General features: G+C 40.5%; 1 long non-coding RNA gene across 1 annotated transcript in view; it reads left to right on the top strand.

The window, feature by feature from the left end:
- LOC127047881 (uncharacterized) overlaps positions 1-26,606 on the top strand; it is a 339,119-nt gene that overhangs the window by 208,994 nt on the left and 103,519 nt on the right. The window contains exon 2 of the long non-coding RNA XR_007773509.1: positions 10,287-10,350. This is a non-coding gene — a long non-coding RNA (uncharacterized LOC127047881). The remainder of the gene's footprint in view (positions 1-10,286; positions 10,351-26,606) is intronic.

The following is a 26,606-nucleotide window of genomic DNA, read 5'->3' as shown; positions in this document are numbered from 1 at the left end:
TTAATGATAGGGATACTTTAATATCACAAATTCTCTTGGACTGTTACTTAGTTTTATACAGCATTATTAAAGCCACTTGCTCATTTGGGGTAAATATCCAAATTTTACAAGGAATACCTAGGAACCTCCCCCACATCCTATCCATATGTAAGTGGCATAGGATGCTTCATTAGACAAGAAGCTACAGTAGTCCTTGCAGAGGGCATCTACCTCAACTCTATATCCCTGGGGGCGGGGAGGGAGGATTCTTTCCCTCCAACATTTAGCCCAGCTATGTGGGCTGGGAACTGGATTCAAGACCTACCTTTTTCTCTAGCAGTTCTCTTCTTATCAGCATCTGCCTGGAGGAGGAGAAAAGAGAGAACATTAACAAAGCTATTAATACTATTGCTTCTACCTTTTGACTCTCTTTTGATCTTGACAAAAGGTACTGCAAAATGTGTTTTCAATTAGTACCACCCAGTCAATGTGGATTTTGGTTCAGATCCATCAGGTGTAGCCTACAGAAGAGAGGTTAAAAAGCAGACATCCTGACCTTGAAGCCCCAAACAGCTGATGTCTTTCCAGATCAGCCAGGCAAACATTTCTATTCATCAATAGAACAGAGTCATCCATATGCATGTACACTTACAGTGGATTACAGGCTCCATTCTCATACAGCAAGTGTTGGTGGCAAACTGGCAACAGAAAACTTCCACCTTCCTGATATTTGCTGTCTGTCTTCATCTTCTGACACTTAACAGAAGCATTTTCTTCACATTTTCAGGATCCAGTTCAAAGTGTTCCTACTTCTTTACCAACCACCATCACTCCAATTTCATGAAAATTCCACTGACAGCTGCAAACATTAAAGCAAAATTCAGTGGCATGAGAATGTGGAAAAAATGAAAAATAATATTTACAACAACTCTGAGGAGAAAACAAAATGGACATAAAGAAAGAGAAGCATGGATGCATACTTGTAGCTGTCTCTGAATCAATGGAATTTGTGCATATGAGCTTTATTGTTTATGAGCTTTATTGTGCTGTCAAGTTTGTATCTTTACAAAGCCATTCTGTACTGTGGAGTGCTTCCTTTCATCCATTCCCTTCAACAATGTGGCATAATTTTGTTGGTCCTTAAGATCAGTGAATTTGAAATTAGAGAGAATCTTACATGAGCTTTTTTTTCAGAAAATTAACTCACTACATTAAAACCTTCTTCTGACTTGTGTTCAGTAAGTAAAGCAATTTCTATTTGATTATTATTAGTGAAACAGTAAAACATAATGCATCATTCTGCATGTAAAATAAAGACTGCTTACAGCATTTCACTCCAAATTAACCAACTATACAATATTTCATAAGTTTCTGCAGAAGTAGATTTTTTGTAAACTATTCAATATGCCTAAAAAGAATAAATTAATAAATATAAAGATCTTTGTTCAATAGAAATTAAGTAATCTCCTTTCTATAGTTAAATACTGGAAGTTTGGAGGCAGGTTTCAGCAAAGTCATTGTTCATATCTTAATTCTCAAATGAACTAAAGCTTCAGCCAAGCAATTTTGTTCAGCTACTTGAAAATATGAGAGAACAGATGAGCTAGTGGTTAGGGCACTAACGCAGAACTGGGAGACCTGCGTTCAACTTCCTGCTCTTCCATGGAAGTAGTCACTTAGTCTATCTGAGTCTCTGATCTCCATTTGTAAAATGGGATAACATCGTTTTCCTTCTTCGTGGGGTGATGCGAGGATAAATACATTGAAGATTATGAGGTGCTCAGATACTATGTTAATGGAGGCCATATAAGTACTTTATATAGATGTGTTTTAGTCCCCAGTATTGGAGTTTGTAAATCTTTCCTGCTACCAGAGAGGATTGTGCAATAGATGGAGCTGGGTGCTTAGTTGGACTTCTGGGCTCCTCTTTTTCTGAGTTTAAGGCCAGAAGTACCACACAGAAGTCATACACTAAACCCAACAACCAAAATTAGACCATGGCTTTACAATCCATAAGATATTAGAGTCCAGAGTTATGAACACCAGAGTTATGAACTGACCAGTTAACCACACACCCCATTTGGAACGGAAGTACACAATTAAGCAGCAGTAGAGGCCAAAAAAAAAAAAAAAGCAAATACAATACATTGCTGTGTGAAATATAAATTACTCAAAAATAAAGGGAAAGCAGTATTTTCCTTCTACACAGTAAAGTTCCAAAGCTGTATAAGTTCATATTCAGTTGCAATCTTTTGAAAGAACCATCATAATATTTTGTTGAGAGTTATGAATATTCCCAATGTGCTCGTAACACTGAAATTCTACTGTATTAGGCAGAGAATAGAAGGGACTGAAGGTTCACCAATGGCCAAGGCCCCTGCAATGACAAGAAGTGAGTGAGATATACAGAGGGCTGGTCTCCACTATGGGAAGATCCACGCTGCTGCAATCAATGCAGCAGGAGTCAATTTAGCAGGTCTAGTGAAGACCTGCTAAATTGACAGCAGAGAGCTCTTCAGTTGACTCCAGTACTCCGCCTCTCTGAGAAGAGTAAAGTAAGTCACCCAGAAAGCGTCTCCCATCAACACAGTGCAGTGAAGACACTGGAGTAAGTTGACCTAAGCTATGTAGGTATTTATGTAGCTGGAGTATCATAACTTAGGTCGACTTACCCTAGTAATGAAGACATAAACTAGAAAGAATGCCCAGGGATGCAAAACACTGCTTCCCGTCAACACAAGTAACCGTGTCATACAATACTATTCATACTTTTGCTCAGCTATCTTGTTAAATTAATTGTTTTCTTCTGTAACTCCTATTGGAAAGCTATTACAAAACCTCACTCCCCTGATGGTTAAAAACTACCTCATTTCCATCCATTCCTCCTCTCATAAAAGAGGCCATCCATTCATTCTAGTAGCTCTTCTCTGAACCTTTTCCAGTTTGAATTTCTCTTTCTTGAACATGGGTGACTGGAACTATAAACACTATTCCAGATGAAGTCATTGGTAGGATTAGCTTCAGGTCTAGTCAGAGATGTCGTTTCTACTTGCCTTATTTTTGGATGCGATCATCTGAAAACTTTCCTTTTTGGGGACTCATTTTCTATAATCCTTCAAGTCAGGGATGGCACTCCTGAACCTTTTAGCAATTCACAGTCTCTCTTCCTAAAATTGTTAACTACTCTCAGACTTAGCTGCCTCTGATAGCCCACTTGCAGACAACTTTAGAGTTTCTTTCTTCAGGATCTAACTTGTAAAGGGAAATATTGGCCACTTTAAAATTGATGCTGACTATTTTTTTTACTTCAGGTTTTACCTCTGTGACTTTGTGCCTATGGATATAAACTGAATCACTCTGCAAACAGCCCTGGAAGGCTTTATACCAGAGACCCTTCTCCACTTTTCCCTTAGCCTTGAGGCTAGTAATCTGCAGCAGAACATAATGTTTACATCCATTCCCCACTATACTGGTTCAGCTGGAAGAGATGTGCAAGGGTAAAAAAAGAGAGAGATGGCAAATAAGCCTCAATTCCCTATACCTCTAACAGTGAAAACTGATTACATCTGAGTTTGGGTTTTCTGTGGGTGGTATCACTTTCATCTTAGGGTTCTCTCTCTCTGGGTATGATTTTTCAAGAGCTCAGAAGACCTATTTTCAAACTGACTTTGGCACAAAGTGTCTGGTCTTACATCAGTGAAGTCAATGAGAGCTTTGCCATCTTGTTTTATTCTTCCAAAATTCTGACTGTACGAAGGCTTTAGAAAGACATTATATATTCTATCTTGAAGGTGGTAAGATCTGGTCTTTTTATATTGTTTTATAGAAGCACACTTATCATTGACAAGAAGGTGCCTTTTAATTAGCTGTATCTGAGAAGTTAGTGGATATGAGTGCAATACAAAATTTGACTTGTTTAATGAACTCCCAGTTTTAAAATAGACTGTTTGTTCCTACCAAATACCATTTAATAGCTAGAAAATAAATAAAAAATATTTAAACACATTAATATGCTAGCAAGGAGTTTAATAAAATGCTTTAAAATTGTATCCAGGACATATTGTAACTGATTTTTTAAAAGGTGGAGGGAGAATTGGTTACAGTGACATAAATTTGCTCAGTTCGACCGCCAGAGATAAAGGAAAAATACAATGGGGTCTTATTTCTGTCCTGATCGACTTTGAAAAGGAAAAAGACATAATGCAAAAATAAACTAAGGAAAGAGCTGCTAGAGTAGAAATCTGTGAGTTTATTCACAATCAGAAAAAAATAAGATCATAACAATCAAGAAATATGATATATCCAGCTCTCTTATGATAAAGTGAGCAGACTTGTTAATGAAGGGAGTTACTCTATTGTCTGCCATTGAAACTCCTCATCAGTATCCTTCCACGTGTCATAGGTACCTACATTAATCACAGTGGAATCATTACTAGGTAAAAATTGTAACCATGGCTCCAGATGCTACACAACAGCTCTCAGTTCTGCACTTCACAGAAAATCTCAGAAAGGGCAGCTGCTTATACATGTCATCACAGCGTTCATGCCTTGATTCGTGAACTGGCTGATTAAACGTTGCTGAACATCTTCCCTCCAGTCTCTCCCTTGCTTGCTTTTTTTTCCTCTGAAGACTGGGACCTCTGTTCTTTGCATCTCCTGCCATGGCTAGAAATTCTGCTTCTTGGTTCTCTCAAGCTGCCACGTCCAATAATCACACACAGAAAATGCTTATGCAAGCCAGTTGGCTTGGTTTTCTGTCTTAAGGGAAGAGTGCATCTGTTTTTTGGATTAAATAATTCTTATAAAGTCATGCCTATTTAGTTGACAGAAAAAAATGCATAATTTAAAGCTTTCATTTGTTCTTGTGTTAAAGGATTTTAGAGCTTTAATTCACCCTGACTTTACCCTTGTCGAGAAATAAAAATTTAAAGTTCATTATGGTGATCCAATCTCTCTCCTTTTGTCTTGGTTAGATAGACAATAAGCTTTTAGACAGAGATGTTGAGTTCTCTGAACAAGACTCCAAAAGCTTGCAAGCCATCTGTTGTTTGCCCAGCAGGCTTGTTCTTCTGCATGAGACTAATAAGGTTAGATTAGCACCCATCAAATGCGCAGTGAAGACAGGCCAAAAAAAGATATACACAATGATGCCAAAAGTTCACACCTTTCTAAGGGCTGGAGCCAAGAAAGTTGCTAAGTAAGGTAGCATTCTAGAAGAGATCACAGTATCATTTCAAATGCAATTGTATTTTGGGGCAGGATTATACAGTAGGTGCGGCACATGAGTTCATGATAGAGAGACTGAGAAGAAGAGTCCATGGAATGAATAACAAAATAACTTTTTAAATTGTATTTTTAAGGGTCTTGGGCTGAAATCCTCAAAAGTATTTAGACTCCTAACTTCCATGTATTTCAATGGGCCTAAGAGATTAGTAAAGAGCTAGAGGAGAAGCCTGAACAAGGTTGAGTGGCCTAATAGACTTGAAGAGGCATCATTAACTAGTCTTAGAGCATGGGACCTGGAAGCAGAAACTCCTAGATGACGACTACCATGAGCTGTAACACCTTGAATAAGTCATTTCTACCTCTGCATTTTAATATATTCAGTTCTGAAATAGTAACTGTCATAAACATACAGCTAAGGGTAGCATAATATCCCTTTATACCCTGTAAGGGGTTAATTCTTCTTTTACCTGTAAGGGGTTAAGAAGCTCAGGTAACCTAGATGACACTTGACCAAATGGACCAATAAGGGGACAAGATAATTTCAAATCTGGAGAGGTAAGGGGAGATTGGTCTATCTGTTCTGTGTGCTTGCCGGAGACAGATCAAGAAAGCAAGCAATCCAATTCCATTAGTATTAGTAAGTACTAAAGAAGGAATGAATTAACTTACTTTTATTTTGGCTTGTGATTTCCTTTATAGGAGGAGGGAGTTTATCCCAGGTTTTGCACTTTAAGATTTTGCCTAGAGGGGAGATCCTCTGTGTTCTTGAGTCTTTTGTTATTCTGTAAAGTACTTACCATCCTGATTTTACAGAGGTGATCCTCTACCTTTTCTTTAAGTAAAATTCTTCTTTTAAGAACTTGATTGATTTTTCATTGTTTTAAGATCCAAGGGTTTGAGTCTGTGTTCACCTGTACCAATTGGTGAAGAGATTATTCTCAAACCTGCCCAGGAAAATGGGTGTTGGTGTTTGGAGGGATGTCTGGGAAGGTAGGGCTCCAAGTGGCCTTCCCTAAATGTTTGTTTAAATCACTTGGTGGTGGTAACGTTACTTAATCCAAAGTATCAGAAAGAATGTGTGCTTTGGGGAGTTTTTAACCTAAGCTGGTAAAAATAAGCTTAAGGGTTTTCATGAGGGTCCCCACATCTGTACTCTAAAGTTCAGAGTGGGGAGGGAACCCTGACAGTCACTCATAGTTACCATTACTCATAGATATTACTCATGGTAATAGCTCATAGTGGTACTATGAAGCTTAGTGACTAGGTATATAAAAATATGCTGAGACCTATAAATGATAGGATTTATATAATATTAGTAAGAGCTAGTTTTTATTCATATTAAATAATTAATATGACGATTGCAGAGAGTTTATTTTCAAAAAAGCGGCTAAGAAGAACCACTAAAACTAATTCATTGTAATTAACTTTTAATTTGCAAAATCCCATAGTGATAAATCTCATTCTTTTTTGGAGTATATAAGACTATGATAGTGCTCTCTCTGTCTGGTGGCTTGATCACTGTCTACTGGTTGGATTTCAGGGACTGTATGTATAACTATTCTCTCAGTTGTAGAGAGATTATGTTGGATGTAATGTCTCTTCAGAATTTCAGTCTTTTTTTTTCCTGAAGCAATCAATGTAATGATCCAGTGGGTGGTTTTATCCATTGCAGAATGTCCAGTCAGATGATTCTTTTTTCTGTTGGTTTGGGATGTTATAGTTCTGGAAGGTGTCATCTTTGTGGGAAAAGAAGTCCTTGAGGTGGTGTTGATGGAAGAATTCTTCTAGTTCTCCATATGTCCTGATGGCATCAGGTTCTGTGACAGGGCAGAAGTTCAGTCCCTTGGAGAGTTCAGATACTTTAGTTCTGATTAGTGGTAAACTTGATATGTTGATAATGTTGGGGTGTTGTGTACTGTCCATGTGGTGGGTCATGGTGTCTTGGTTTCTCCTGGAGGTGGTGTTCTATTGGTTGTGGAGTTGTAATTGATTCACTTTTTGTTTTTTACTGTGAACGGCTATCATCAGAGATTTTTTAAACAGCTGTTTTAGATTTCTTGGATGATCTCCAGGTAGGTTTCCTGTTTTTTTTTTTTCCTCTGTGTGTGGGAGATCATGGCAATTTTTGTTTGTTTGAAGTGTATGTACGTTGTAGGGGATGGTTCCTTGAACGCAGACATATCTCCACTACTATGATGATGAATTTCAAGATTCATGGGGCATACACCTGCCTGTCACATTACAGTATTCAAGCAACAAATACCCCAGTAACAACTATGTGGATGAAACTAGACGATCAATATGCTCTCGGATGAACTCTCACCAAAAAAAATAAAAGACAAAAACACCATATCACCCCAAGTGAACACTTTTTCACAAAGTGCTCACTTCATATCTGATCTTTCAATATTTGCCCTCAGAAGAAATCATTAGAAGACAAGTCTGGGAACTTAAATTCATAACTATGTTTGGGTTCGTCTACACTACGGGATTATTCCGATTTTACATAAACCGGTTTTGTAAAACAGATTGTATAAAGTTGAGTGCATGTGGCCACACTAAGCACATTAATTCGATGGTGTGCATCCATGTACCGAGGCTAGCGTCGATTTCTGGAGCGTTGCACTGTGGGTAGCGGTCCCTTAGCTATCCCATAGTTCCCGCAGTCTCCCCCACCCCTTGGAATTCTGGGTTGACAGCCCAGTGCCTGATGGGGCAAAAACAGTGTCGCGGGTGGTTCTGGGTACAGCCTCACCCCTCCTTCCGTGAAAGCAGCAGACAACCATTTCCTGCCTTTTTTCCTGGGTGAACTGTGCAAACGCCATAGCACAGCAAGCATGGACCCTGCTCAGATCAAGACCACAATCGTAGACATTGTAAACACCTCGCGCATTCTCATGCAGTCTATGCTGAACCGGGACCTGCAAAGACAGGCGAGGAGGAGGCGGCGGCTACGGCAGAGGGGCAACGAGAGTGATGAGGACATGGACGTAGAATTCTCTCAAACCACGGGCCCCTGCGCTTTGGAGATCCTTCTGGTAATGGGGCAGGTTCTAGCCATTGAACGCCGATTTTGGGCCCGGGAAACATGCACAGACTGGTGGGACCGCATAGTTTTGCAGGTGTGGGATGATTCTCAGTGGCTGCGAAACTTTAGCATGCGTAAGGGCACTTTCATGGAACTTTGTGACTTGCTTTCCCCTGCCCTGAAACACCATAATACCATGATGAGAGCATTCCTCACAGTGGAGAAGCGAGTGGCAATAGCCCTCTGGAAGCTTGCAATGCCAGATAGCTACCGGTCAGTTGGGAATCAATTTGGAGTGGGCAAATCTACTGTGGGGGCTGCTGTGATGCAAGTAGCCAAAGCAATCCTTAAGCTGCTGCTACGAAAGGTTGTGACTCTGGGAAACATGCAGGTCATAGTGGATAGCTTTGCTCCAATGGGATTCCCTAACTGTGGTGGGGCGATAGATGGAACCCATATCCCTATCTTGGCACCGGAGCACCAGGGCATCCAGTACATAAACCGCAAGGGGTACTTTTCAATGGTGCTGCAAGCACTGGTGGATCACAAGGGACGTTTCACCAACATCCACGTGGGATGGCCAGGAAGGGTTCATGATGCTCGCGTCTTCAGAAGCACTGCTCTGTTTAAACGGCTGCAGCAAGGGAATTACTTCCCAGACCAGAAAATAATAATTGGGGATGTTGAAATGCCTGTAGTTATCCTGGGTAACCCAGCCTACCTCTTGATGCCATGGCTCATAAAGCCATACACAGGCAGCCTGGACAGTGGTCAGGAGCTGTTCAACTACAGGCTGAGCAAGTGCAGGATGGTGGTAGAATGTACATTTGGCCATTTAAAGGCGCGCTGGCGCACATTACCGACTCGCTCAGACCTCAGCCAAACCAATGTCCTCTTTGTTATTGCTGCTTGCTGTGTGCTCCACAATCTCTGTAAGAGTAAGGGGGAGACCTTTATGGCGGGGTGGGAGGCTGAGGCAAATCAGCTGGCCGCTGATTACGCGCAGAAAGACACTAGGGCAATTAGAAGAGCACACCACGAAGCGGAGCGCATCAGAGAAGCTTTGAAAACGAGTTTCATCACGGGCCAGGGTACGGTGTGACAGCTGTGTTTGTTTCCCCTTCATAACCCCCCCCCTTTACTGACTCCTTCCCTGTAAGCAACCCACTCTCCCCATTTGATTACAGCTTGCTTAAGGAAATAAAGTCACTATCGTTTAAAAATCATGTATTCTTTATTAAAAGTCATTCCCTGTAAGCAACCCACCCTTCCCCTTCCATTACAGCTTGCTTAAGGAAATAAAGTCACTATCGTTTAAAAATCATATATTCATTATTAAAAAGTAATTATAAAAAGAGGCAGAGAACTGACAAGGTATCCTAGGTGTGGTTTGGGAGGAGGATAGGAGGGAAGGAAAAGGCCATTAAACACATTTCAATGTAATGACAGCCTTTTGGTTGGACTGTCTACTGGGGTGGAGTGGGCGGGTGCACGAAGCCTTCCCCCATGCGTTCTTACACGTCTGGGTGAGGAAGATATGGAACATGGTGAGTGGTGAGGGTGGTTACACAGGGGCTGCAGCGGTACTCTGTGACCCCGCTGCTCTTCCTGAAGATCCACCAGACATCGGAGGATATCAGTTTGATCACGCAGCAATTCCAGCGTTGCATCCTGCCACCGCTGATCTTCCTGCCTACACCTCAGATCTTCCTGCCGCCACCTCTCATCTCAAGTGTCCTTCCTGTCCTCATGTTTACTGGCATCTTTCCTGTAATTTGATACCACATCCTTCCACTCATTCAGATGAGCTCTTTCATTGTGGGTTACTTCCATGATTTCCAAGAACATTTCGTCTCTCGTCTTCTTTTTGCTCCGCCTTATCTGAGATAGCCTTCGGGATGGAGTAGGGAGGCTTGAAAAATTTGCAGCTGCTGAGGGAGGGAAAATAGGGAGAGAAGTATTTAAAAAGATACATTTTACAGAACAATGGTTATACTCTTTCACAGTGAACAACACTATTCACCTTACATAGCACATGTGATTTCACTACAAGGTCGCATTTTGCATCTTAATATTGAGTGCCTGCGGCTCTGGTGTTAGAGATCTCACAGATGCAGGTCCGGGCATCAGAATTCAGCTTGCATGCGACCATGATAAGCCATTGTCTTTCGGCTTCTCCAGCCTTCAGATACACAGTGCCTTCTGATGCTTTTTTCCTGTTAACATGCAGCAGCAGAAGCCAACCCCCCCATCCAATTCTCTAGGATGATTGCTTTACCCCTCTCCTCACCGCATGGCTGGTATCACGTAAGATCACTGCTAATCACCCCTTTTCCCCCCCACCCCGTAGCCGGTAGCTGGGAAGATTCCTGCTAGCCAAATGCAAAAAAGCTCAGTGCTATCCTTCCTCCCCTCCCCCCAATTGGCTACCTGCAAGGAAGGATTTCTTTTAAGCAACAGCCCAGGAGGAAAATGGCCAGCTCTGTCCTCTTAATTAAATTCCTGAATTTCAACCAGGTTACCATGAACGATATCACTCTGCTGAGGATAACAGAGCGAGATAAAGAACGGCTGTTTCTTGAATGCCAGCAATCACCGGGACCATACGCAGCTAGGCTTTGTCATGCAATGATACCCGATTACTTGCTACATGCATGGCGTGGTCAAGTGTCCTACCATGGTGGACGGAATAAGGCTGCCTTGCCCAGAAACCTTCTGCAAAGGCTTTTGGAGTACCTCCAGGAGCGCTTCATGGAGATGTCCCTGGAGGATTTCTGCTCCATCCGCAGACATGTTAACAAACTTTTCCAATAACTGTACTGGCCACAAATGCATCTCAAGTCCTCAGGGCAAATCAATCATTAAAAAACACTTGCTTTTAAACCATGTTTTATATTTACAAAGGTACACTCACCAGAGGTCGCTTCCATGGCTTCATTGTCTGGGCTAGTGGCTTAGGAGGGTTGGGAGGGTAATTCCGTCTGGGTTACAAAAAGCTCCTGGCTGTTGGGGCTAATGGAGTGCTGTGTGCTCGCTGCAAGGTCGTCCTCCTCTTCCTCCTCCTCCTCATCTTCCCCCTCCGCAGAATCCTTAGCCATGGTTGAGATTACAACCCCCACCTCGGAATCCATGGACAGGGGTGGGGTAGTGGTGGCGGACCCCCCCTAGAATTGCATGCAGCTCAGCGTAGAAGTGGCATGTTTTTGGACCTGACCCAGACTTTCCATTTATTGCTTTGGTTTTCTGGTAGGCTTGTCTGAGCTCCTTAACTTTCACTCTGCACTGCACTGAGTCCCTGGTGTGGACTTTTTCCATCATAGCCTTGGAAATTTTTTCAAATATTTTTTCATTTTGTCTTTTCGAACGGAGTTCTGTTAGCACTGAATCCTCTTCCCATACAGCGATCAGATCCAGTACCTCCCATGCGGTCCATGCTGGAGCTCTTTTTCTATTCTCAGAAGACTTCATTGCTACCTGGGCTGATGAGCTCTGCGTGGTCACTTGTGCTGATCAGAGCTCCACGCTGGCCAAACAGGAAATGAAATTCAAAAGTTCGCAGGGCTTTTCCTGTCTACCTGGCCAATGCATCCGAGTTTGGATTGCTGTCCAGAGCGGTCACAGTGGTGCACTGTGGGATACCGCCCAGAGGCCAATACTGTCGATTTGCGGCCACACTAACCCTAATCCGATATGGTAATATCGATTTCAGCACCACTCCTCTCATTGGGGAGGAGTACAGAAACCGATTTAAAGAGCCCTTTATATCGATATAAAGGGCCACATAGTGTGGACGGGTACAGCGTTAAATCAGTTTAATGCTGCTAAAATCGGTTTAAACGCGTAATGTAGACCAGGCCCTAGACTCTGGGACACTGGTTTAATGGCTCATTACAAACATCTGTACCACACACCTGCCTGCTAAACCTTAATGGCCCACTTCAATCCCTTCTGCATAGCAATCTAACCCTAATTGCCCGCTCCATTTCAAGTGACCACTTATAGCTTATTAACCCTTATGCTAAGCTATCTATCCCAACCTGTGTCTAGTTCGGACACACTTTCTTTCCCGAGACCTGAAGTAGAGCTCTGTGTAACTCGAATGCTTGTACCTTCCACTACCAGAAGAGAAGTTTATTACCTTACATACCTTGTCTCTCTCACATATCTTGGGACCAACAGCTAACACAACCCTACAAACAAAAAACTTCAACTCAAGTTGAAACATTTTGGTCAATTCAAAACAATTTTTTAAAATTTCAATTTAAAAAAAAAAATTAAAATCTATTTTAATTTCAATCAAACCAGAATTTCTTTCAGAAAAATCCATTACTAATTTTGTTCCATACATGAGTTTGGCCCTGAATTGCTGGGTAGCATCAGGGCTGTGGCAGCTCAGTGCATGCCCACCTGACAAAATTTAGGCACCTCAGGGACTTTATCAGTGGAAACTTAGGCACCTACAGGATTATGTGGCAGATGAGCAATGGTTTTGTGAATGCCTGTGGTTACCTAAATGTTGGACTTATTTGCTGAAAGTGGCAGGTGGCTAAGTCACTCTTGTGAGTCTATCCCACAGTGTTGTGCAAAGAATACACAAGATATAAGGTAAAGTCCATACATTTTAAACTGTTGATTGGGTTAGTAACCCTCAGACACTTTTCATGGGCTCTGAAAGTCCATTAGTAGTGAGAATAACAAGTAAAAATGTTCAGAACAGGAAAACTATTATGATTGCACCATATTTTGTATAATTGTCTAATTTTGCAACTAGGAAGAAGTTTTATATTTTCAAAATTAATTAATGTGAAGACAGGAACTGCTTTTATAAATTTCATTCCTCTCAAAACTATGTGCTATAGGAATGTATTCCTCTGTCAATTATATTTCATTATTCTTGAATATAAAAATGTATTGTTCCATTACATGGAAAATTGCCATTGAAGAATTTCTCAGCTTTAAGAAAGATTACTGTACATGGTCAAATTATGGAAAGACTTTTCATGGTTCAGTAAATGGAAATAATTTATATTTGAAATCTAGTCAGAAAATATATAAGCAGGAAGATAAGTGGATTGAACACTGTAGGGGAAAAATCAGCAGACAATTTAGATAAAGGCAGGGAGGGAAAGAACTTAAGATACACTGCCTGGAAAATAAACTCCCTTCCATAAAGGGAAAAAAGAACAAAATACCTTGCTTCACTCTGACTAGTTTAGGGTCAGTTTACAGGAGTTTTCTCATGATTTGTAGGCAATTTTCTTTAACCTGTGTGTGAGTCAGACTGTGACTTTGATTGTTTCCTGTTCAGGAGAGTTAGGACCCGCTTTGAACCCTTACATGGGTACTCATAGTATGCAGGAAAACAAGTGAGGCTAGGTGCCTGCTTACTCCAATACCAGAGTAGGAGAATGGAGACTGGGACAGGAAAGAGTGGAGACAGAGTGGAGCTTTGACTGCACGCACTGTCCTACTCTACCTTCTGGTTAGCAGAGTTCAGCCATAGTTATTTAGGCCCAAAACTTCAATGGTACTTAGACAGTGCTTCTCTCAGCATTGCAATGCCTAACCCCTAAGCAGCCTGTCACCTAGAGGTATCATTGGCCCAGAGCTATGCACCTCGGGTCCCCATACAATGCATGGGGAGAGTTTGGCACTTAAGAAAGGGATCCTCAGAAAACACAAGCTGAGTGGGGAGTCACCTAAGCTATCTAGGAATGAAATACAGAGGAGTGGGTTGGGACAGGTGAGGTGCTTAATGGCTAAATGGCTGATCTGGTGCACTTGCTGACAGGCTAGAGATAAGCTCCTTCCTCAGCTTGAGATCTTCAGCCATGAACCCTCTTCTAGAATTAGGCACCAAAATCAGTAACTGAAACCATCTCTCTTGGCCTCCTGAAGTATTTTGTCTTGAAAATGTCAAAATTAAACTTCACATTAGCTTTAGAATTTTATCTCTTAGTTTTCTTTTATTTTTTAACCACAGCAATTTGGCAAAATGGACATGAATTTGTAAAATGTTTCGATATTGCTAAATCTGCATTTTTCACTGAAAAAAAAAGTTCTATGCAAAATTTTTTACTCAGTTCTATTTTCCAGTACTTAAAAATTCTTGGCCTTGTGGCTCAAATTATTCTCTCCTTCTGAAATCAACAATAAAACAAATGTATTACTTCTCTCTCTCTCTCTCATATATCATGTTAAAAGATTAGGCACTGGAATGACATAATCACTCATTCCATCTGTCTGGAAGTTTTGCATATAACCATGTCATATTTCTGCATTGTTTCACAGGACATGGCTTTCATAGGAACCCTTTGGTTAATTCAGTCCTATTAATACTCCCGCCCTTATTACTTTCCATCATATAAAACCTGACAGTTCATTTGCTGGTATTGTATACCTGGGCTGGTTCCCTCATGCTCAATGATGCACAACTCCTTCCTGCCATGACCTTCCTTTTACATGTTCTTCTTGGATAACCACTGACTCTGGAGCATCCAAAACAATCAAAACTTTTCAGAACAGCAGCAAAGGGGAACTTAATTTTAACAATTTTTTTTATTTATGTTGGCAAATTGGCAACTTGTCATGGTCCTGCTCACAGAAGGCGTTTGAATGCGAGATAAGCCTCATAAATTGCATTTGATACTTCATTTACCAATAATGCTTCAAGCTGGGTTTTATAAAATGCATATAATTTAAAAATTGCTACTTTTGCTGCTGTTGTTTGAATGTGGCAATTTCTCAAATTATAACAAATGTGTTCAAAATTCTTCAGCAGCTGGGGGAAAATGGACCCCAAAGAAATGAATCAATTTCCAAAAAACAGAAGGAAAAAGATAAAGTCTAACATTCCACTCTGAAAGACAAATAAAACCCTCAGAAACAATGGCTATGCTTTAACTATATCTTCTTAAAAATATTAATACAACAAACTCTTAAAGGATAACAAATATATTTCAGGAAAAAAAATAGAGATCATGCTTGATTAGGAGAATCTACCATATGCATTAAATGCAAGAAACTGATCAGTATGAAAAAAAAATTGTGATCAACACCTCAGCAAACTATCATTATGTTTCCATCCTCCCTTTTCTAAGCAAGCCAAACAAGAAGTTAGCAAACCAGTCTCCTAACTCCATCTGTCAATTGCCAGTACCCTGGACTTCTCCGAGCTTGGTTTCAGGTAAGAAACAGCAGGTTCTGGTGAGTGATCATTTACTCTCATAGGTAAAGGGGAACACATCAATATGAGTAGATCTTTCTGTGGCTTTTGATACTGCTGATCACTATCCGGATGTCCCACCTTCATCATCTTCAGAGATGAATGGAAAAACTCTGAAATAGCTGACATTATTCCTCTTATCCAGATATAGTCATTATCAGCAAAGTCTTTGCCCGCAGAGTCCGACAATGCTGCTACTTTTCTCCCACATAATTTGATATCTATAAGAAGTTGTGGCGACACCTGGTGAAACAACATGAGTAGAAACACCAGTAGTATTCAGTCACCCAGTTCTGAATCCCTTTTTGGTAAATGTAAATTGTACCATCTCAAAACCCTGCCAAAATGAGCATCTGAATGAAACATGGAAGATATAGCTGAACCCCAAGCAAAACAGATGATGTTAATGAGAAGAAGAAATAGCTGTTTCCTCTGCAACATCCCTTCCCCATCCCTTCACACTTACAAGCTCATCTGCTTTCAGACTATAGTCTCGGGAAACTTTTGATTCCTATTACCCAAAATAACCATGCCACAAAAATTGCCCACTTCTATCTTGTGAATGAACTGAATATTGCACCACATCCAGTTAGCCAAAGACCTGGTTATGGCTCTCCACATATTTTGTGCTCTTCTGTCATGATTATTGCAATAGTTGATAGGTAGGAATGAAGCTACACTCTGAAAATCTTTAGCTGGCACAAAATGCAGCAGCCCATCTGCTCAGCAAGACTGGTTGAAATGAATACATCAGCTGGTGCTATGGTCTCTGTGCTGGCTCTCCATTGAATGCAGACCAGTTCAAGGTTGCTGTTCTGGTAAAGTCCTCTTAAACCATTCCCTGGTCCAGCCACATTCTACAAGCATACAGTTGTGCAGCCATTTAGGACTCCCTGTGTCAGAAGTACTTGTGAAACCTGCTCTTGAGCCGCTGAAATGGTGTTTGTCATCAAATTTATATATGAATTATTACAGGACATTAATCTGTAATAATTTTTATGACACGTTTGATGCAATAAAGCTTCCCCATCCAGATGTTACTTGTAATAAAGAAATATTGTTTTAAACTTAAATTTCTATTCTAAATTTTTTGTTTAATAGTTTGTGAGTGGTGTCAGGTGTAGTTGGTACCCTTTCAACTTACTCTATTTAAGATAAAGCAAACATGCATACGAATTTTAGCCAACATGAGTAGGCCGGTTTAGGTCAATGAGACTACTCACACGTGTGATGAGAAACATGCACATAAGAATTTGCAGGTTTAAATTTCCTTGAGTGAAACTTGAGAGATGGCGTAGTGGGTTACTATGCTATAATTTTCCTCTGTATCCTCCTGTAACTGGAGAAGAGGAAGGGCTGAAGGACAGACAAAACACCCTCATGTGCTAGCACTGCACTTTATATAAAGCAAAACACATAATAAACCAACAAGAAGACATTTCCCAAGTTGTTTGTTCAGGCTTCATTGGAATAGGGATGCTGTTGTTTCACAAGATATAGGTCTCAGGAGAACCCAGCTTTGGCCCATAGGAAAGCATGCACAGTAACTTCCAGGGGAAAAAAAGTTCTCAATTTCTTTTTTCTTGGCAGCAAGTATTTTGTCTGATTTTTCAGAACACAGCTAGAATTTTAACATATTTGTTTTCACCCAACACAAAGGGGCCACAGAAGGCCTGGTCTGCTACATGTGTGTTATAGTCACAAGATGCAGAGCCGGAAAACTCCATACTTTACCCAAGTAAGGTTTACATTAGGGGAGCACAGCTAACTTCACAGGTGGTGTAGATTGCACCCACCCTCACCTTTAATATGGATCTTGAACATAAGGAGAACCCAATCACAATATGTGATCCAGGGTATTATCCAAGTTGGCTCTTTTCAAGGCTTCTTGAATGAAGGAGCATCACATTTTGAAGATGTAAAATCTCTGTGGTGCAGATGCACATGTTGCATTAAAAGATGTTCAAAAGGTATGTCACTCCCATGAGCTACACTTATGCCAGCCATGCTGAAAAATTGCATCGTCACATATCAATGGTATCACTACATGTGACAATAGCCCTTTCTTATTTGCTTGAATTCTGACCTCGTCTACACTGGCAAAAATGAAACCAGTAATTCACCTCCAGGTCAGCTACTCCAGTAGTAGGTGATGAAAAAAGAGGGATAGACAAGGCTCTGGTGTTTGGGTTAGATCACATAGTGTTATAAATGTCTCCCAATTGCTAGCATCAGGTAATTACAGGCTTCATTTTTTTGTCAATGTAGGCACAAACTGATGACAGCTTTTATGATAGCTTTGTTTGGTGCCTTTGTAGTTGTCTGTTTGTCTCTTTCGCTCTCTCTCCACTTCTGAATATCACTGTATAAATTGTTTTAAATCTGTAATTTGCACATAAGAACTAAGACTGAAATCAGAGACCAAGGACATAAAAACAGCAACTTACGCACATGGGATTCTGTACACCAGTTTTATTTATTAAATCTCCCAGCTCAGAAAGCTAAGTGCTTGAAAATATTCTCATTCATCAGAACTATAATATGTCTCTGAACTGAGACTAATCTAGCAAGTGTGTAAATTTCTGATAGGGTTTAGGATCCCTCCTGGCACTCTAACAGGGAAAAAAAAATCCAACTTAACTACATTATGCTTTAGAGATAAAGCAATTTATATGCTGGATTCCATTTGAGAATCAATACCGGTACATGAACTTTTCCCTTTTATTTTCTATCAAGTCACTGTGTGATATTTGTTTACTATTCTTAACAGTACTAGTCAATGAAGTAGAATGGGTTTAGGAAACCATTAACTCATCAGTGCCAATTCCTGCCTTAGTATGTGTTATGCAGTAGGCAAACAAAATAGGATCATAGTCTTTTGTGATATTCTGCATTTTATGGCAATAATTTCAAATGATTACATATTCCTTTTAGAGAAAAAGTCCTACAGAATTTATTAGAAAATTATCATCTATGTACAATTAGTATGTGTTACATACATCTAAAAGAGGTTGGAAAAAGAGATTAAAGGGGAGGATCCATCCTGAATAATAATTGGCTCAGTGACAGATAATGCAAAGTGTATCTTTAGTTCCATAACGTGTGAGCATGCAATAGAATAAACAGCAGCTTTTCAGGTACTACAAGTGAGAGCATCAAAATAAATGGATTACACTGGGGCAACTTCTTCTCATAAAACTATCTAATGACTGAAAATGTTATTCTGGATAAAGAACAATAGTGGTACAATAATGGTGGTGTTCAGATCCTTGGAGAAATCCTGGCCCTACTGAAGTCAATGGCAAAACTCTCAGATGTACCTATTAACTTCTCTGCTTCTATAAAGTCAAATTATTAGAAAGGTAAGCCTGGATATCAACTGTATGCATAAACAATCCAATCGTTCACACACACATACAAATCTAATGTAACACCAATTTTGAATATCTTAGTAACTATTAAGAAAAATAATACTGCTGTAAAGTTTTTTAAATCTACATATGGAAAAATCCATCCAAATTTATAGCCACCCTTATCTCCCAATGTATTTCTAATTGCATACATTATATAAAGAAATATTATGACCTCCTTTTATTTTCCTGGCTACAAAAACTGCAGTATTAACTGCCAGATTATTCACACTGCTGTAGAATTACTCACATAAAAATATCTCCTTTTTCTGGGCAGAAGAACACAATAACCCCCTATTTAGAAAATGGTACAGGCAAATGCTGAGCTATTTCATATACATAGAATAAGGTTTCTGTGCTCAAGAAGATTCTAGTTACTGAGGTTAAATTATGACTAACCAACAACCTTGATGAATTTGTCTTTTGAGTCAGACCTACTATTTCAGTTTTATAGCATCCATATTTAGTCTGAGCTGTATGTGTCTTTGGTAAAATTTGATAACCCGTTGTTTTCTGTATTTATGGAATTAAAACACCAGCAGTATTTGATGGATGGGGTGAAGAGTGGGAATAGTATTGCATTCTAAAACCACAAAGGATTATATAGTTACTTTCATGTTCCTTATGGCTACTGACCATTTTAGCCAACAATAGATCTCATGAATAGTAAATTATTAAAAGATGAAATTTATTTCAGTTTTTACAAATATGCAAATGTTTAAAGGATATTTCCTCTCCTCCCACAACATTATGCTCTTATGGGACCCTGGCTTCTGTCTTCTGGCTCTCAATGGACCATATATGTTTCCAAACTTTGACATACTAATTGGAATCTAAAGCTGTGGCAGCCTGTCTGTTAGGCCTTAGACCACTGCACTTTCATTTCTCACATTCTGGGATTTCCCCAGTGCTTTCACACTTTCAGAAATCATTCCAGGGAAGGACAGACAAGACTGAATACAACAGCATCTAGGGTCCAGTAGAGAGATTGCTAGTCTTGCTGGATCCCACTGCAAGAGCCCCAAAAGTAGAAGAGCCTTTGGAAAGCAGCAGGGGATATGGGGAGTGAAAAGTCCAGCATCTGTGAAAAATCAAAGGGAAAGAAGGGAATCAACAGAGGAATAGTGAAGAGTGTTTTTTTTAAGTGAACAGATCTGAATGCTAAAATACTTCAGAGATTTGCCTGGTTGAGACAGAGACTCCAGAGTAGGCTCTTATTTTATAAAACTGATTCACTTAGCCCTACTGAGGCTTTCTGTGGGCTTCCGAAGCTTTTCTAGCCAGGTTCCATTTATTATCAGAACATTTTGAGGTTTCAAATAATACTGTACAGGTCTTATTTCACACTTTATATTAACAGTCTCTAAAAAGTTATGAGCTTTCTCATTCTCAGTGCTGCGAAATTTCCAACAGATGTCTTGCCAGTAGCAATGATGATTAAAGGTTTCTAAAGAACTAGTGCTGCTAAAAATAAGAGGTCCCACTGCCATACCAAAAATCTTTGGGTCCCTTCTTATTGGAAGTGAGTAAAGCCCATTTCTAGAGGAAATCTTGTCACAAAAGATCTGCCCTGTCATAACTTTACTTAGTTTTGCCTGAGATTTTTTTTTAGAACAGAAAATACAATATATTAGGTAAATATAAGTATTCTAGCTGCTACAATCTGATTTAATAAAAATTATAGTAGGATTTGGCCTTATGTCCTCAATATTTTTGTTCATTCTAACTCTCTTGGCGTGGGGGGAGCACTATGGTACTAGGGCCTCATCCAAAGTCTACTGAAGTCAGTGACTTAACTGGTGCTTAAAACATTCCCCTAAAAACATAGAACTGGGAGAGTAATGAGAAATGTTTCCAAAATATTTGAATTATATGTTGTATTCTCTGTGTCTACATTCTCTGCCCCATGCATGAATGTTTGTAAAAAGTAAATGTAAGGAAATATTCAGGTGGCAGGAAGTATTTATGAATATTCAAGATTTTTCTCAGTAGTGTTTGTGCAGCCACATTAGTTCTTTGTGGATTTAAAGCACCAGTGTTCACATTAGCAAGAGTAGCCTTTCATATAGGCAAGTGTCTTTTTTGCCATCATCCTCCACTGCTGTTCCTTGTGTGTGCTCTTGAACAATAAAGACAATCACAAATAGGGGTGGCACTTGTTAAATTTAAATTAACATATTAAAGAGATAAAGTTGTTGTAAATATTTCTCAAATTGCTGGCTACAGCTTTGGCATGAGATTATTTTTGAAATCTGAATATTTTTTCACAATTTAGAACCCACCGACACAATTACTGAGTCAATTACTTTGGCGATGAGGAGAAAAAAAATACAGAGAATATTGCTGGTATTGTTTATGGATGTAAGATACTCCTGAATAATACAGTGGATGACATACTTCTCTCAGCTGTTGGTAAGAACCTTGGTATGATGTCTATTACTGGGTCCTGACCATGCCCCTGACATTGTAGGCATTGAAATACATTATAATTAATTATAAGATTGGGTTTGAGTAACACAGAAGAGTAGTCGTCTTACCAAACTTCCCATCTAGAGGCTCTAAACTGAGGCTGTTCTTGGATCTGACAAAGGCCTTCACAGCTACAGTAGAACAAAGCATGTACATAATAGACAGTTACTTTGCATGAATAGGAAAAAAATATCACTCAAAGCCTTGATTTTGTTGTCACTTCTAGTAGTGTTACAGCAGCTCCATTTATTTCATTTGTGTTACTTCTTATTTACATCATTGTAAGTAAGAGGAAAAATCAGGCTGAACCCAGCCAACAAATCTTACAGTAGCCTAATTTTTGCAGGAAAGATTGCTTTTGGCAAAGGTGCAGTAGGCAAGAAAGGAAAAAATGTTTTAAAATAGTCCAGAATTCCCAAAAGCTGCATTTTTTTCTGCTACCTCTCCCTAAAGTGCTCTCATCCTCTCCCTAAAATAATTAAATTCCGCATCACACCCTGGCAACCCCCAGCCCCCAGGTTTATAACAGTTACAGTCATCAAATTAAGGAACAGAACGACTATCACGCAACTCAAAAACTGTATTCCAAATATCAAAAACTTGCAACAGTTTTCAAGGGCTAAGCAACCATCCATAAGCAGCAGTATGTTTGCATAAAACAGCATTCAAACAAATGCATATACCACCAACATTTGGGGAAAAAATAGTGAACTACTCAGACATTCCAGGAACAGAAACAATGCTAGTGACTCCATTATTTTTAGTGAATAATTAATCAGACTCTTTTTGTGCAGAAGGTTGATGTTATTTTTGTAATTATGATAACATTTAACTCTTATATAAACGTATTCATCTAGACATTTCAAAGTGCTATACAAGTAACGTTGTCCTCATTTTACAGAGGGAGACTAAGGCTTTATTGCATTATTTAACTGACATGCCAGTAGTTGTAGTTGTATATAAAGTTGTGTATTTTTAAAATCATTAAGGGCAGTTGTTACTCTTTATTGATTGAAAATCTTACCATCTTTTCTAGACAGAAATATCACAACACACAAAGGAGTCACAAAGTAGGCAGCAGTTCCCTTAATGATTTTAACAATAAACAATAAAATAATAGAATATTTAAACTATTTTAGTATGACATCAGTAGCATTAATGCATATTTTACTTTACTACTGCTGACATATGATAGAATATAAAAATAAAAAAAAATAAAAATGAAAACCCCATAAAATAAAATTCTAAACCAGATTTTGAAATTGCAAAATAAAATTTTGAGTTTTTTTTCCAAATGAAAACTTTCCAAAAAGGAAAAAAAAATCCCTATGGGAGTTTTTGTCAAAATAGGCACTTTTTTAAATGTTCCAATTTTAATGAAACTGTAGTTTTTATGAAACAATGTTTCAGTTACACATTTTCCATTAGCTCTACTCCCCAATGCGTTGATGGGTTGTGCCTCCACAGGTCTGAGGATCAGGTCTGCAAGAGCTGGAACACAGAAAATGGGGGAGTATAGGAGATTGACCCGCAATTCACAAAATGAAATGTTTAAAGGCTCAGAGCACTACAGTTTACACCCAAGTTTTGCAGACTTTTACAAAATGCGTCCAAATTAAGATTGTGTGAGCCTGTGGTGGAAATCACAATTAAAATGGTAAAAACCTAATCCAGTCACACAATAGTACAAGTTATACTATAGTTGCTGTCTTGTAGTCCTTTATTAATGCTGAAATTAAAAGAAATGTTAAAAATGGATTTTGATATTCTTATTTAAAATAAAAAGTTAACAGGCACAGGAAAATGGTAGTGAATCCTTAAGGTTCATACTCTGCCCTGACTTCATGCCCTCCCCCCCCAATTTTTTTTTTTATAAGATTGCTGAGTACTTGCTAAGAGTGCTTACTCAGGCCTGGTGTACACTACGCGTTTATACCGATTTTAGCAGCGTTAGACCAATTTAACGCTTCACCCGCCCATACAATGAGGCCCTTTATATCAATATAAAGGGCTCTTTAAATCAGTTTCTGTACTCCTCCCCAAAGAGAGGAGTAGCGCTGAAATCGGTATTACCATATCGGATTAGGGTTAGTGTGGCCGCAAATCAACGGTATTGGCCTCCAGGCGGTATCCCACAGTGCACCACTGTGATCGCTCTGGACAGCAATCTGAACTTGGATGCACTGGCCAGGTAGACAAGAAAAGCCCCGCAAACTTTTGAATTGCATTTCCTGTTTGGCCAGCGTGGAGAGCTCACCAGCACAGGTGAACACGCAGAGCTCATCAGCACAGGTAACAATGCAGTCTCCTGAGAATCGAAAAAGAGCTCCAGCATGGACCGCATGGGAGGTACTGGATCTGATCGCTATATGGGGAGAGGATTCTGTGTTAACAGAACTCCATTCGAAAAGATGAAATGAAAAAACATTTGAAAAAATTTTCAAGGCCATGATGGAGAAAGGCAACACTAGGGACTCAGTGCAGTGCAGAGTGAAAGTTAAGGAGTTCAGACAAAAACATGCTGCTTCTACGCTGAGCTGCATGCAATTCTAGGGGGGGTCCGCCACCACTACCCCACCCCTGTCCGTGGATTCCGAGGTGGGGGTTGTAATCTCAACCATGGCTGAGGATTCTGTGGAGGGGGAAGATGAGGAGGAGGAGGAAGAGGAGGACGACCTTGCAGCGAGCACACAGCACTCCATTCTCCCCAACAGCCAGGAGCTTTTTCTCACCAGACGGAATTACCTTCCCAGCTCTCCCAAGCCACTGGCCCAGACAATGAAGCCATGGAAGCGACCTCTGGTGAGTACCTTTGTAAATATAAAACATGGTTTAAAAGCAAGTGTTTTTTAATGTTTGACTTGCCCTGAGGACTTGAGATGCATTTGCGGCCAGTACAGTTATTGGAAAAGTTTGTTAACATGTCTGGGGATGGAGCGGAAATCCTTCAGGGACATCTCCATGAAGCTATCCTAGAGGTACTCCAAAAGCCTTTGCAGAAGGTTTCTGGGCAAGGCAGCCTTATTCCGTCCACCATAGTAGGACACTTGACCACGCCATGCATGTAGCAAGTAGTCTGGTATCATTGCATGACAAAGCTTAGCTGCGTATGATCCCGGTGATTGCTGGCATTCAAGCAACATCCTTTCTTTATCTTGCTGTGTTATCTTCAGCAGAGTGATATCGTTCATGGTAACCTGGTTGAAATTCAGGAATTTTATTAAGGGGACAGAGATGGCCATTCCTACTGGCCTGTTTGCCTATTGCTTAAAAGAAATCCTTCCTTGCAGGTAGCCAAGCGGGGGGAGGGGAGTGGAGAGGAATGGTGCTGAGCTTTTTTGCGTTTGTTTAGCAGGGATCTTCCCTGCTACCAGCCACGCAGTGACGGGGGAGAGGGGAGTGATTAGCAGTGATCTTCCATGATACCAGCCACACGGTGGGGGGAGGGGTAAAGCGATCATTTCAGAGAATTGGATGGGGGGGTGGTTTCTGCTGCTGCATGTTAACAGGAAAGAAGCAGCACTGAACGGGATTTGCTTGGTATTTGGGAAAGGAGGGCACTGTGTATATGAAGGCAGCAGAAGCCGAAAGACAATGGCTTACCATGGCCGCATGCAAGCTGAATTCTGATGCCCGGACCTGCGTCTGTAAGATCTCTAACACCAGAGCTGCAGGCACTCAATATTAAGATGCAAAATGCAATCTTGAAGTGAAATCACATGTTCTATGTAAGATGAATAGTGTTGTTCACCGTGAAAGAGTATAAGAATTGTCCTGTAAAATTTAACTTTTAAAATATTTCTCTCCCTTTTCTCCCTCCCTCATGCAGCTGCAAATTTTTCAAGCCTCCCTACTCCATCCCGAAGGCTATCTCACATAAGGTGGAGGAAAAAAAAGACGCGAGAAGAAATGTTCTCGGAAATCATGGAAGTGACCCGCAATGAAAGAGCTCATCTGAATGAGTGGAAGGACGTGGTATCAAATTACAGGAAAGATGCCAGTGAACGTGAGGACAGGAGGGACCAACGTGAGGATAAGAGGGATGAACGTGAGGAGAGGAGGGATGGTCGAGATGAGAGGTGGTGGCAGGAAGATCAGTGGTGGCGGGATGCAACTCTGGGGCTGCTGCGTGATCAAACTGACATCCTCCGACGTCTGGTGGAGCTTCAGGAACAGCAGCAGGATCACAGAGTGCCGCTGAAGCCCCTATGTAACCACCTTCACCCCTCACCATGTTCCATATCTTCCTCACCCAGACGTGTAAGAACACGTAGGGGAAGGCTTTGTGTACCCGCCCACTCCACCTGCATGGACAGCCCAACCAAAAGGCTGTCATTATTTTGAAATATTTTTAGTGGCCTTTTCCTTCCCTCCTATCCTCCTCCCAAACTACACCCGGGCTACCTTGTCAGTTCTCTCCCTCTTTTTATAATGACTTTTTAATAAAGAATACATGATTTTTAAATGATAGTGACTTTATTTCCTTAAGCAAGCTGTAATCGAAGGGAGAGGGTGGGTTGCTTACAGGGAATGAGTCAATCAAGGGCAGACGGGGGTTCATCAAGGGGAAACAAACACAACAGTCACACCATCCCCTGGCCCGTGATGAAACTCGCTTTCAAAGCTTCTCTGATGTGCACCACTTCGTGGTGTGCTCTTCTAGTCGCCCTGGTGTCTAGCTGCATGTAATCAGCGGCCAGCTGATTTGCCTCAGCCTCCCAACCCGCCATAAAGGTCTCGCTCTTACTCTCACAGAGATTGTGGAGCACACAGCAAGTAGCAATAACAATGGGGACATTGGTTTGGCTGAGGTCTGAGCGAGTCGGTAATGTGCGCCAGCGTGCCTTTAAACAGCCAAATGCACATTCTACCACCATTCTGCACTTGCTCAGCCTGTAGTTGAACTGATCCTGACTACTGTCCAGGCTGCCTGTGTATGGCTTCATGAGCCATGGCATCAAGGGGTAGGCTGGGTCACCCAGGATAACTAGAGGCATTTCAACATCCCCAACTGTTATTTTCTGGTCTGGGAAGTAATTCCCTTGCTGCAGCCATTTAAACCGAGTAGTGTTTAGACATGAGCTTCATGAACCCTTCCTGGCCATCCCACGTGGATGTTGGTGAAACGTCCCTTGTGATCCACCAGTGCTTGCAGCACCATTGAAAAGTACCCCTTGTGATTTACATACTGGGAGCCCTGGTGCTCCGGTGCCAAGATAGGGATATGGGTTCCATCTATTGCCCCACCACAGCTAGGGAATCCCATTGC

The sequence above is a fragment of the Gopherus flavomarginatus genome, chromosome 3 (assembly GCF_025201925.1).
Source record: "Gopherus flavomarginatus isolate rGopFla2 chromosome 3, rGopFla2.mat.asm, whole genome shotgun sequence".
In the NCBI taxonomy this organism is placed as follows: Eukaryota; Metazoa; Chordata; order Testudines; family Testudinidae; genus Gopherus; species Gopherus flavomarginatus.
Note: the sequence above shows the minus strand (reverse complement) of the source record. Positions and strands in the feature narration are given on the sequence as shown.